Here is a 13,255-nt window from a genome sequence, read left to right as displayed (position 1 = left end):
AGAATTTGTCTATGATCAAATCATTCTGAGCTACTTTAACCATGTTTCCATTTTCATTGGAAAAAAATGGATAGGAAAAGCCTAGCCAGTTTAAAAAAAAAAAAAAAGACATGAAAAGTGATAGCTGGTACATTACTTCAGAGAGATTAAATGTTCGATCTGACTGGAACTTTTATCTGTGAATACATCTGCAGGGCCAGGATTACTTTGAAACAGGAGGATTTCAGAGCAGAAGCAGTTCTCAGTCTTAGCAGCTGCTAAGAAATTGTTGAGTGCCTTTAAAATCTCCTTTATTCCCACCACTGTCAAGATAAGCCCAGTGTAGGTTGCACACATAAAAGCCCATAATGCAATGAACAGAAGCTGAATAACAGCATTGAATCTGAATTTAAATTATTTCAAACAATTAAAAAGAAAAACAGAGAAGAATAAAAAAAGCCAGCCTGAGGCAGAGGTAAAAAGAAAAAAAAAAAATAAATAAAGTCAATAAAGATCATTCTCACTCGTTACCCAATAAAATAAAATGCACTAAGATAAAAGAAAAACAGAGTAAAATACAACCAGAAGAACATGATCTTAATAAGAAAATGACTCTAACACATTTCCTAATGGAAGTATTTGCAATCAATAAATGCCTTTAGAGCAAACGCATCCTACTTTCTGTGCTGATTTACATGGTGCATATCTGACTTTATCTGACATCTCACATTGAGGTCCCAGAGTTTCACTGCCAAACTAAGTGATGCAAGACAGAAAAAGAGAGTACAGCCTGTTGTAGGTAATGGGAAAAACATTAAGTCAAGGTGATGCTTTAGTCCTTCAAAAGGCCCAAACGAGGCTGTACTGCAGGCACTCCAGTGACTGTCCTGTGCTTAACATTGGGCCTAAGTAATAAAGAATGTATTTGTTTTTAATTCCTCCTAGTTACATCTTTTCTATATATTTTAGGTTTATTTCTTTAGACTGATGCTTTCCAAGAGAAGCATTTAGCAGCTTTTAATAAACAATAAAAGTAAATTTTAAAACATACTAAATTGCTTCTGGAGAGGCTCTTTCTTTGTTAATCTATGTGCTTTTCCTTACCTTAAGTCACAGAGTGGTGTCCAGTCCACATACATTTTTGAGTTACAGAACAGAAGAAATGACAGCTGCTGGAGGGAGGAATGACATCCATTTACCTGAATAAGGTACCAAATCTAAATTCCTACCACCAACATTCAAATAGCAGCACTTTTATTTGTCAGAAATACAAGACTACTTGTAGCAGTGGAGGCTGAGTAGCCACAGTAAAATGTCACTTTTCATGACAGCAGGTTTTAAAGTCCCCCCTTCTCCCCTCCCCAAAAAGATCTCCCACAGAGAGCGATTACACTGCTGTCTAGTCTAGCCCATGAGCCCACATACGCTGGATTGTTTTCTGTAACTAAACATGCCTAAGAAAGTTTGAAAAGCTACTGATTATCGAGCAGCTCTAGGTAATGACTCTTTTCACACCCACAACTAGAAAACACCACTTTATTTTCAATTCATGTAAGTAATCAAACCATAACTGTGACCCAGCAATATCTGAAGATGAAAGCATTCAGCTGATCTAGGCAAAAACTTCCTCCATCTTTGTTCAGGATGAAAGAACACCTCTATGTCTTTGTTGTTAGCTATTTGAATAGTTTGGTGTTGTAGTTTGGATCTAAACTTGCAATTTGAGATTGACAATGCATTTATACTTCCTGTTACACATCCCACATGCATTTAGCCTCTGAACATGATGGCGTCCTTAATTTTCTCTGTTACATCCCATTGTTAGGCTGTTTAAATTCATTTGAAAAAATCATTAGCTTTACATTAAGGATCACTGTGGCATCTGGCAGATGATCTATAGACGGAAATTGTGTTTGTATGGAGCTCCATCATCAGTGCTCATAGACTGAGAAACATTATTTGAGAGAAGGACTGCACTAACAGTATTTGACACATAAATACACATCTGTGATCATCAATAAATCTCACAGTGCAACATCAATGATAACATTCATAAGACCCCCATGGAGTAGGTAAGTAGGATTACTGAGACTGCCAAGATGGGGAAATGAGGCATGGGTACTTTAGAGAAAAAATTGGGTTACAACAGTACATCTAAACACGTGAACAAAAAGGAAATTAACTCAAGTCTCTCTCATCTACTGCTTGAAACAGAAACCCATCCTGCTCATCCATCCGTCTGATGTCTGAAGTGCCTGATCTGACATGGAGGGGGCAAAGTTTTAGGATCCTCTTATCTCCAAGGTTTTAGCTTCATGTAGGCACCCAACCAGCAATGCATTTCAATAGAGGAAAAGAGTAACAGCCACCCTCACCAAGGCTGAGGCCAGCAGAACTGATTATCCTCCTCCCCCCAGCAGTAAGTCAGGAGCCAACTCTGAAGAAAAAGTGCTGCTGGCAAGGAGACTATCAGCAGCATTGGACTGATGAGCCTTGTCACCTCCATCCATTACAGCTTTGATCAGGAAACAAAATCTGCATCCTCCAAGCCCACAGACATACAGTAAGACAACATGAATGTTTTCTTGCCAGCCTTCATTGACTTTTGCACTATAGGCTTTTTTATGCTTATTTCTCTATTTTTATGAGCACTAGGAAGATAATTCCTGACTATTCCATTCATCCATACTTCTGTTTGTTAAATATATTTTATTAAGTCAACAGAGCAAAGATTATAGGTAAAAATGAGACAGTTTAAATGCTCCATATTACAGAGAACAATAATAAAAAAAATGTTTTAAGTTTCTTGGTTTTATAAAACACAATGGACCATGTCCACTCCTGAGAATAGCTTAAGCACACTGCACCCTATAAGATGTTTTACTTAATCATCCATATTAAAAGTCCTGTTGGTATGATGAGGTTTGCAGAAACATTTTGCATTAATGGTTGATTTTACCTTCAGTGTGGAAAAGACACAAGAGTCTCTTAGAACTAGTAATACTTGTGCTAGTGGGTGCCACCATCCCATATCCCCAGCATAGCTGAAACAGGTCCTCCTCTTTGGAAATACCACCCAGCTTTGCCCCAAAAGTTTATTATCCAACCGACCTCTAAGGATGGGTCACTCAGTTCCAGCAACGAACAATCTCTAGGTTGTCACTACCACAGAGTTACCTGTACATCATTCCCACTTGGACAGGATTTTCCCAGCAAGAAAGTTAGCAAGATACAAGAACTTGGAAGAAAGACCAAATCACAGGGATGCACACTCTGCCACGATGTAAGATATTTTTTTTCCAGTAACACTTCTCTCAATTTGTTCCACCATCCAGGTTTGAGATTCTTAGGAATTAACATTAACTTACCAAAAAATGTCAGTCCTTGATAGAAAGCTTCACCAGATGAACGGTATTTGTTCATCAAATAAACAGGAGATAACACCACTCCTATTGACTTTCACAAACAATTTCTGCAAAGGAAACCAATCCTCCTCTTTTTCATAGAATCATAGAATGCTTTGGGGTGGAAGGGACCTTTAAAGGTCACCTAGTCCAACCCCCTGCAATGGGCAGGGACATCTACAACTAGATTAGGTTGCTCATAGCCCCATCCAGCCTGACCTTGAATGTTTCCAAGGATGGGGCATCTACCACCTCTCTGGGAAACTCTTTCCAGTGTTTCACTACCCTCATTGTAAAAAATTTCTTCCTTAAATCTGGTCTGAATCTACCCTCTTTTAGTTTAAAACCATTACCCCTTGTCCTATCGTTATTGGCCCTACTAAAAAGTCTGTCCTCATCTTTCTTATGAGCCCCCTTTAAGTACTGAAAGGCCGCAATAAGGTCTCCCTGGAGCCTTCTCTTCTCCAGGCTGAACAACCCCAGCTCTCTCAGCCTTTCTTCATAGGAGAGGTGTTCCAGCCCTCTGATCATTTTTGTGGCCCTCCTCTGGACCCGCTCCAACAGGTCCATGGCTTTCCTGTGCTGAGGACCCCAGAGCTGGATGCAGTACTGCAGGTGGGGTCTCGCCAGAGCAGAGTGGCAGAATCACCTCCCTTGGCCTGCTGGCCACGCTGCTTTTGATGCAGCCCAGGATACGGTTGGCTTTCTGGGCTGCAAGAGCATATTGCCAGCTCATGTCCAGCTTTTTATCTGTCAGTACCCCAAGTCCTTCTTCTCAGGGCCACTCTCAATCCCTTCATCCCCCAGCCTGTATTGGTACCAGGAGTTGCCCTGACCCAGGTGCAGGATGATTTTTCACACATTTCTTCAGTGTATAACACAGGCAATGAGCCCTTGACCACTAAAACTTCAGCTCATTAGGTTTGTAAATATTATCAACCTCATCTCATGCATCTGAAGGCAGAGGGCAGCTCTGCATCTCTTCAGGGCCCAGTCACCAAGCCTTTGCTTGAAATAGAGAGTGCTACAGCTTAGTTTGGAAGCCATGAGCTCAACACGACCATTCTGGAAAGCTTGCAATGCTCTAAACCTAGCTTGGCATTGGTAGGAGAGACTTAGAAAAGAAGTCAAAGCAAGAGCATTTAGGTGGTCAAACAGCAGTTCACCATGCTTGAGAAGAGACAGGGTTGAGAGTGATTGCTCATCAGCATTTGGATCTGGCAGGCAGAGCCATGTCACACAGGTCATGCAAAATCCCGTTTGTATTCAGTTCAGCAGCATGAGATCTTAGGCCATACCTGCATAAAACAGGAAGCCAGGGAAAGCCCACCCAGGATTAATATTCCCTCTTGACTAACAAGGTGGCATAAAAGAGACAAGACCTGATGTAAAGCCATTGATGGCCTGATGCCTTCTCTTTCCTAAGAGAGTCAAATGTGACAATGCAAACCTTGGCATTGCGTCACTGTCAAATTAGGCAAAGCACAATGGGGAGAGTGAGCAAGCTCCCAGATTAGCAATGGCTTTTGGAGGAGGGCAATAGGAGTTAAAATAAGCAATAAGCGAAGGTGTAAAAATGCAGACACGGTCTTGGTATGAGGGTAAATAACAACATAGAGGACAGGAATGGAGCTGAGGCAACGAAGGCTTTTCAATCAGTAGCTGAGGGACACAGTTTATTGCTAGTCTAATAAGCAATAAACCTTATTTGCTGCCTGTTTGTTGATGAGATTCAAATTCAAAACACATGGATAACAGTATACAGTGCATACTGCTGCTGCTTAGCTTAATACTGCAGCATGTTGAATTAACCCCATCTTTGCTTGCTGTATATCCTACAAACAACTTTTACCAGCAATTATGAAAATTGATTGAACATTTGAATCCAAATTTTGGATGCACAAAATCCAAACTGATGAACCAAGCAGTTATTTATAGTGAGAAAGTGGGGAGAAGCTACTGATTTTTTACTTTTTCCTTCAGACAAATGTTTTTATTGCATGCACTGTGGTTATGTTTGCATTACCTTTATATCCAAAGAGCTTTGTGCAAGACTAACAAGCACCAGTTTCATGCTGAAAATACCGTGCTAGGTGAGACTGTGGGGTACACTGCCTAAAGGAGTAGGAAGGACCCTCTTTTTAACTACTACTTTTGCAGGTATGTTGAGGGACTTGCACTGCCTGCCTCGTTGTGAGAGGGAAAACACTTGCTTCAGTGACAATAGATATTCTGCTGTTGTTCTGGGTCCAGGGAGAAGCAGTCATCAAGAAACACAACAAGAACAGAAACCCACCATTGCATCCTTTTAACGTTGTAGTATAGAAGAAGGTTAGTCTCAGTTTTCATCTGTCCACCCTGACTCCTCTGCCTCCTCTCAGACATGACACGAGGGCTGAGTCTTGCAGAGGGAAGACATTGCAGAGCACCCCCAGGGTAACAGCACAACACATTATAGGAGACACAGACAAAAGGTTGGACAAGGCTGGTTTATGGGTTTATTTAAGGGATTTCTAGCAAGGATAATTTCTACCAAGGTTACTCGTATAATTCGCTAGTGCAAAAGACAAGCAAAAATTCAAGTTCTTGGAGGTCCAAGAGATCTTTTATTCCTTAACCTTTTTAATTTTCTTTATTTTTTTTAACCACTAAAAGAGGGAAAAGAGGGTGTTTCAGCCCTGAACTATAAGGCTGACTTACAGCTGGTAGCTCAGTAATTGGTATTTATGGCTCAGAACACATCACTAACACACAGGTTGGAGGCTGATATTTTCATCACTTCTTACTTTGCTCTCAGCTTTGCAGTGATTTCATGCACTCTGAGTTTGTCAATTACCTTCCCGAGCTGGGACGGTGTGATTTGTTTTTAATGCACATACAGTGAGTTTTAATAGCCTGTTTTGTTTTTTTGCATTTGCAATTTCATGGGAACAGATTCAGGGACAAATACACAGGGAAGGCCAAGAGGGCACATAGTCTTGATAAGCACCACAAAGGCTTCTTGGAGCTTCATCTCACACCAGCTTGCAAGGTATCTGTTCCCAAACTGGCTCCTAAAGCCCCAGCTAGCACTGCTCCTTTTGGTCTGTGGCCTTTGAGATTCTGGCGTCTGTTAATCTGTTACACAGCTCTCGGGCTGTGAGTTTTGCCCTTCTGAAGAGTGGAAATGATGCTGAAGGGTGGTACAAACATTACAACGCTGAAACCTGAAAACTGTAGATTGGATGGAAGAAGATATTATTGAAAGAGTTCACAGGATGAGTGTGCCAAGTCAATCCAGAAAAAGATGTCTTGACAGAAACCTATGAACATAGGATGAGGTCTCAGTATGAACTGGGAGGTGTGAGGGCAGCTCTCATGAGAGACATGCTGCTAATTTTATAGTCGGCAGCCCTGGATTTAGGATTTGTGAGGAAGTCAAATAGCCTCTCATCTATAATTCAATCCTCTAACTTTTTTCTGGATTCCTAGAGTCCCCATTTCCCCAAAAGATATAATGTGTCCTGCCTGAGGGCATAGGTACCGATAAATTGAAAAATGTCACCATTTTGTCGTATTTGTCACTTTTGGCAGCCATGTACTCAGAATAGGAAAAGGAAATGAAAGGATCAAGTGCACAACCAGCCAGAGCCCATAGCATGCACAGGGGCTGGTTGGGATGATGCGTACCTCTGGGTGAAATACCAATTCCCAAAGTCATTGAAACTAGTCAGGATCAGATGGCATGGATAAACTCTTAAATACACAATAAAATGTAGAAGACAGGCCCTATATGGATTCCAGTAATATGCCAGAAGTAGAGAAGAGGTACTGGAAAGCCAGATTAATCTGCATTCCCAGGATTTCTCGGTGTTAAGGATGGAAAAGTGAAGGCCCTGGTATAGAAAAGATAGAAAATAAAATATTTCGGGGAATATGCACAGACTTTCCTGTAAATGGGCTGCTGGAATAACCCAGGCAGAATAAGCTTCAGTTTCAACTGAAGCATGAAAGTCAATAATCTTCTCTGTAACCTTTCTAAACTCTTTGCTTTTCTATCATATATACTGAGGCTGAAGGGAGATAATCTATTCAAGGTATGAGTATAGACACACACATTATATACAGCAGAGTGCTCCTTCAAAGAGAACTAGTTACTCAGCAGTCTGTCTCATGATCAGCACCAGTAATATTTAAGGCAAGTGTCACTTATTGAGAATTTCACCAAAACTAGGAAAGACGCAGTTGCTCTGTCCAAGAAAATGATGGGGGTGAAGGGTGAAAGATGGTCCAAATTATTTTTTACCTATCAATTATTTGTCTGTAAGGACTCTTAAAAATGGATTTCTCATATACGTATTACAATTGCATAAACCATTTTATATCTATATGCACTGTACATTAAAAATGAAATTGGGAATATTTCTTCCTGAAAGCTATTACTATAGACGCCAAACTTACTCATGCTGCCTTTGTCCTTTAAGTTTCTTTGCAAGTGAAAAAGTGCCTGAGCAGAGCACATCATCTCATTCTCAGAGGGCTGTGTCTAGTTTCAAGTTATGTAATTACTTTGGGTAAGTTGTTTTATCCCTGATGAAGGAATCTGTTGCAGTCCATGGAGGGTGCCTTTCCATCTGGGCATCAATTAATAGATACTCCAGGCTAAGACTTACAGTTTCAGGACTGCTCTAATTTTCACTTGACAATAATGAGACTGTCAGAATAATTCTTATCTCAGTAGAAATAAGCTCTCTTGATCAGTGCTACACAAAAAGGTAAGAGTGTCACTCACTGAGTTTCTCTCATACAAGGGCCAAACCGTTAGTGATAGGATCAAATAGAAAAAGCTGTTAAGGGCAGGCAGGCTTGCCCCTATTAATAGAGGGCTCTTTCTTAATAAATGGTTTCCAGATTCTTATTCATTCTTTTAGCTATCCATGACACAGGCACTTCTAGCTCTTCCTTAGAAAGACTGCTTCAGATAGGAGTTTTCCAGGGAGCTAACAGGGCTGTCATATCCTCTCTCTCAATAAATTAGTACCCTGCTATATAAGACATTCACATTGATCTTACAAAGGCAGCATGATTATATGCTTTGATTTATTCCAAAACAGAAGTGCCCAGCTTAAGGTGAATATTAAAAGGGGGGAGGAAGGGGAGAAGACGAAAAAAGAAAAATAGTATGGTTATAGCCAGAGAGACTATCAGAACAGAACCCAAGAAGTCTCCTGGCTTTCCAGATGAAGAAATTATGAAATTAGGTTTCCACTGCAGAATAGGGATATTTCTGTCCTCTCTGGAACACCGCACAGACAAATTCCTTCACCTGTGGGAAATGCTCAGATATTGTGGCAATGGACTCTACATAGAACAGGCAATCACATCCTAAGCTTATCATCAAGTTTACTGTATTTAAAATTTTTAATTTGCAATAGTTTTATAACAAGCAATGACTGAAGTAGGAAAATATCACTGTTATGGTACAACATAGGCACACACAAACAAGCTACATCAGCAATAAAAGGGAGGAGAAAACCACCTCTGACTAGGTGTCATTTAGAAAGGCATTTATTTATGGTTTGGCACTAGAGTATTTGAAACTACTGATGCAACACGCTGACACGACATATCAACAGTGTTCACTGGCTAAGCTACCATTTCTTCTACCACGAGGACAGAGAGGTTAAAAAAAACAATTCAGGCATATGTCTGGTAACATATGAAATCCATTATTTCAGGACTCTGAGGCAGGGAGAGGGAAGAAAGAGTGGGGATAAGTTGACTGCTGTTGAAAAATATTTTGCACAAGATGCAGTGATGGCAAATAGCCCAGTTTCTGTGGGCTCAGCTGTGATCCATATATTAAAAATGCAACTGCACATACCATCAGATTTATAAATTAACAAAATTGAACTTGTAAATGACAAAGTGTCCATTTCTTTCTTTATTTGTTGAAAAGTACAAAAATGCTGCACTCAACCACATTCTTTGAGCCAGTACTTTTTAAATATCGATATGACATAGGAAACAAACAGAAGTAGTAGGGCTTCCCCCCACCCTCACAGAAATCCACATTTTCCACTGATAACACAGAAGGAAATATACATAAATGTATTCAGTAGATGATGTCACGTGTGACATACTGACCTAGAAGACCATTGCCGTAACTACCTCATTATACATCTCTGCAGTGCAACACAGCTGAAAGAAGCAGCGGAGAAGCACACTCCCGAAATGCAAAAACCAGCCAAGAAATATGCAGTTGCCTCTTGCCTAATATCCAAAACCAGAGCATGTGACCTCCACAGCCAGAGCATTGCTGGCCTTCATCTAGCTGCTTTTCCCTGTGCTCACCTCCGAAATTTATGCATAAAGTTTTTTTGACATTTAGAGCCCGATCTGAAGATAGTTGAACTCAGTAGAAGCCCATAGCAAGTGCAGCTGGGTTTGGGATGGACTGCATAGAGAAAAGCATTTCTCTGCCCAGTGCCGTGCACCCCAGACCCAGAGAGGTCCCCAGCGCTACTGGAGTGTACAGAGCACATGCAGAGGGAAGATCGTTCGTGTACAGTCTATACCCAATTCTCAGCTCTGTAACACTGATATAATTGCCAGTGCAATACTTATGTGACACAGCAGACAGTCAGAGCCCTCAAAGTGACAAATAAACTTATAAGCGATAACTCTGTCACACAGCTTCAATTACTCAACCACTTTTTTTCTGCTTACTGGTAAATTGCTCATCAGGCTGTTATTGCTGTGGTTTTGCCTGACTTGGTTTCCTCTGGTAAGGAGACAAATTAAAACAAGGAGAAACTGAAAGCCAGGAAAAACACTTCCCCCAGTTTCCCATCTGATGACTTTCACCCTGTTTTACCAAGTACATTATAGATGATGACATATTAATTGCAGCACATACAGGACAACACAAAGCAATTAACACTTCTCCTGTGCTTCATGGCTGCTCTCTGTGCTGTTTCCAGGGGGAGTTATGACGTGAAATCTCATGACTAGCATGAAACCAACTGTAGTCATCACTGAATTTATATTTTTCCACGTCTGCCTAACACCCCTTTCAGTGCCTGCTGGGCTTTCTCCTATAGGCAATCTGGCAGCCTGAAACAGCAGACCTAATTTCTACAGACATGGCATAAGACTGAAGTTACCCACTTCTGGCAGAACTGGGGATTTAGAGGAAACCAGAAAACATTCAGTAATCTACCAAAACAAGGGGGAAGGAAGGAGTTCCAGCCCTGGTTCCTGGCTTTGGACAACTCCTTGCATCTGCCCTAAACCATGCATCTGTCTCCCATGCTGTCTCCAACCCTTCATTCTCCAGCCTCAGTGCCCTTTGATTATAGGACCTGTTTCCATATCCACTATGCATCCAGCTTTCCCTCTACCAGTGTGCTAAATTGCCCCTGTCGCTGCTGCGTATCTGTAAAACTTGCTAGAAGTATATACAGCATCTAACACAACAGTATCTCGAGCTTTATTTAGGATTGCAGCATTACTGGAATGCAAATAATACAACAGCATTCTTAGGATGAAAGATATATTTGTGAGTTAAAGCATAAAAACTACAGGGAGGACGGAGCTTCTCTCAGATCTCCGAATCTGGAGCTCTGAGCATTACTAATAATTTGATTTTATTAAAGTCAATAAATATCGGCATTAAATCACAGCCTTCAGCTGTAACTTGTCATTAGCATTCAGCAGAATCCCCCGCTAGAATTGCTTCAAAACTGCAGGAATGACCTTGCACCCATAATTAATCCTATCATTGTTAATGTTTGGTTTTAGGTATTGCAGCTCTTCCCCCAGGTGCCCTTTCAGCCTGTTGTTCTTTGCTACCTCCTACTTCTCCATAACTGCCAGGCTGGCAGGACTGAAGGGTCCAGCCACAGGCAAAGGTGATGTCAAGAAACTGGCTGATGGGGTTAATTTCATTCATTGCACCAAGGTCCATGGTCACCATGTTCTGCTTTTAGCTATGAATAGTGCCTGTGTGGTGCTAAACAAGAAGTCCTGGCTAATCCCAATGAAAGAGAAAGGAAACTCCATTTAAGTTTGACAGAGGATTTAGCAAACATGGGCACTATTCCCAACCTCACCATGTGGCTCTTAACAAGTCAGAGACCTGCAGGTAACTTGGGATATTTAAAACAGCACTTACAGAACTGTCCTAATACCCAGCCCTAAGGCTGTGTCATCAAAGGCTGTAGTCCAGGATGACTGTGAAGTGGTGAACTTCATCAGGAGGGACAGACACGCTGCCAATCTGGCCCGCCGTGCATGCCTAAATCAGTAAGGATTGCATCATTGCTTGTGTAGGTGTATACTTTACTTAGCATCCTAAATCTGTAGAAAATAAGTTACCTTGGCACTGGGATTCTGATTGGTGAGACTTGTCAAATTATAAGAAGGGACCAAACTCTTGAGGTCCTTCCCTTCCAAGATATATTTCAATTCTAGAAGCTGCAAAGTTAAGCGTTAAAAGCAAGACCCAAAACCACATCTTTTTGTCTCCGGTTTTGATGCTCTGCTTTCCTCTAAGTTAATTGGCAAAATGCTTTTATTTGCATATCTCACTGGGCTTTTATAAATTCTCTGCACAAAATTTGATTTAGAAAGGAAAGCCTGAGAGCTTTTTAAGCTGAGCAGTTGGCAGATGCCTAGGACTGTATATAATGTATGCCTATACCATAAAGACATACGTTGGTAGTGGGTGGACTGTATATCTCCCTATGCACTTATTCCTATTTTATGGTATTTTAAAATACGAAATACCATTCAAAGGACCTGATTGCCTCAGGCTGGCAAAAATTTACAAGGCTCACTTGAAACGTTTTTGCTTAACAGCAGAAAAAATATCATGCATTTGAAAGTGAAAATTTCAATCATCCCAATCCTGGTGACCTCTTTTAGGTATTAAGATGCTATTGGCAGACAGCTCTCAAAAAGATAAATCTTGGCTTTCCGCAGCAGCAGAATGGCATTTGTTTTCATGTCAGGAGTAATGGTGTTTCTGAGGGACATATTGATTTCATACAGATTTTAGAGAAAATAACAGCTGGCCACATACATCAGTGATGCCAGAACACCCAAGTACAAGTGCCCTGAAGGGGAGGGAAGCAAGTGTGTTAGTCTCAGGGCTACACCTTAGAGCTGGGGCCAGAAGGCGTCCTGGGTCCAAAGGCCAGAGAGCAGTGAGCTGTAGTGATACAGAGATGTTGCAGGAGATATTTTGACTAGTCTTTGAGGGTTGCCTGACTTCTGACACATGGAGAAGGGCCAGCACAGAGCCCTGACACTTACAGCAGATCTGCAAGGTAGAAACTGAACACCTGCATCTCTCCCTCCACCCAGGCAGGTCCTTTGCTTTTTAAGGATGGGAGAGGCAAATTTTACCCCAGGAACATGCAAAGAATACTTTCTTGGAGGTTGTCAAACAGTTCTAGGAATGCAAAGTCAACCAGCTAGTAGGACAGGATCAAAATCCTAGTAACTGTTCTCCTGAGACCAGAGCTGGCTTTGGCAATCTTGAAGAATGAAGAAATATAGAAGAAAACATTGTCATATCTCCAGGCCACAGAGCAGGCCACTATGAAGCCACAGACAGAGGGGAAGAAGGAAAAGAAAAAAAAAAAAAAAAAAAATCCTTTAAATTGAGGTTTCAACAGTGGCCTGAACATAAACATCTCCAAGTTTTTAATGAAGAACAAACATCACCCAAACCCCAAACCACACTATGAACCTCCTGGGTTTGGAAGTACAGCTCAGAACCACTTCTTTTTTTTCCCCCCCTGCTGAGTCAGGCCACATAACCCCAGAAGTCCCCGTGCTAGTAAAGCCAGGTATCATCCTACCTCAGATAATCATTTTGGGTACTG

This window comes from Platalea leucorodia, assembly GCF_965183815.1.
Source record: "Platalea leucorodia genome assembly, chromosome: 8".
NCBI classification, from domain to species: Eukaryota; Metazoa; Chordata; class Aves; order Pelecaniformes; family Threskiornithidae; genus Platalea; species Platalea leucorodia.
This window is presented reverse-complemented; position numbering follows the sequence as displayed.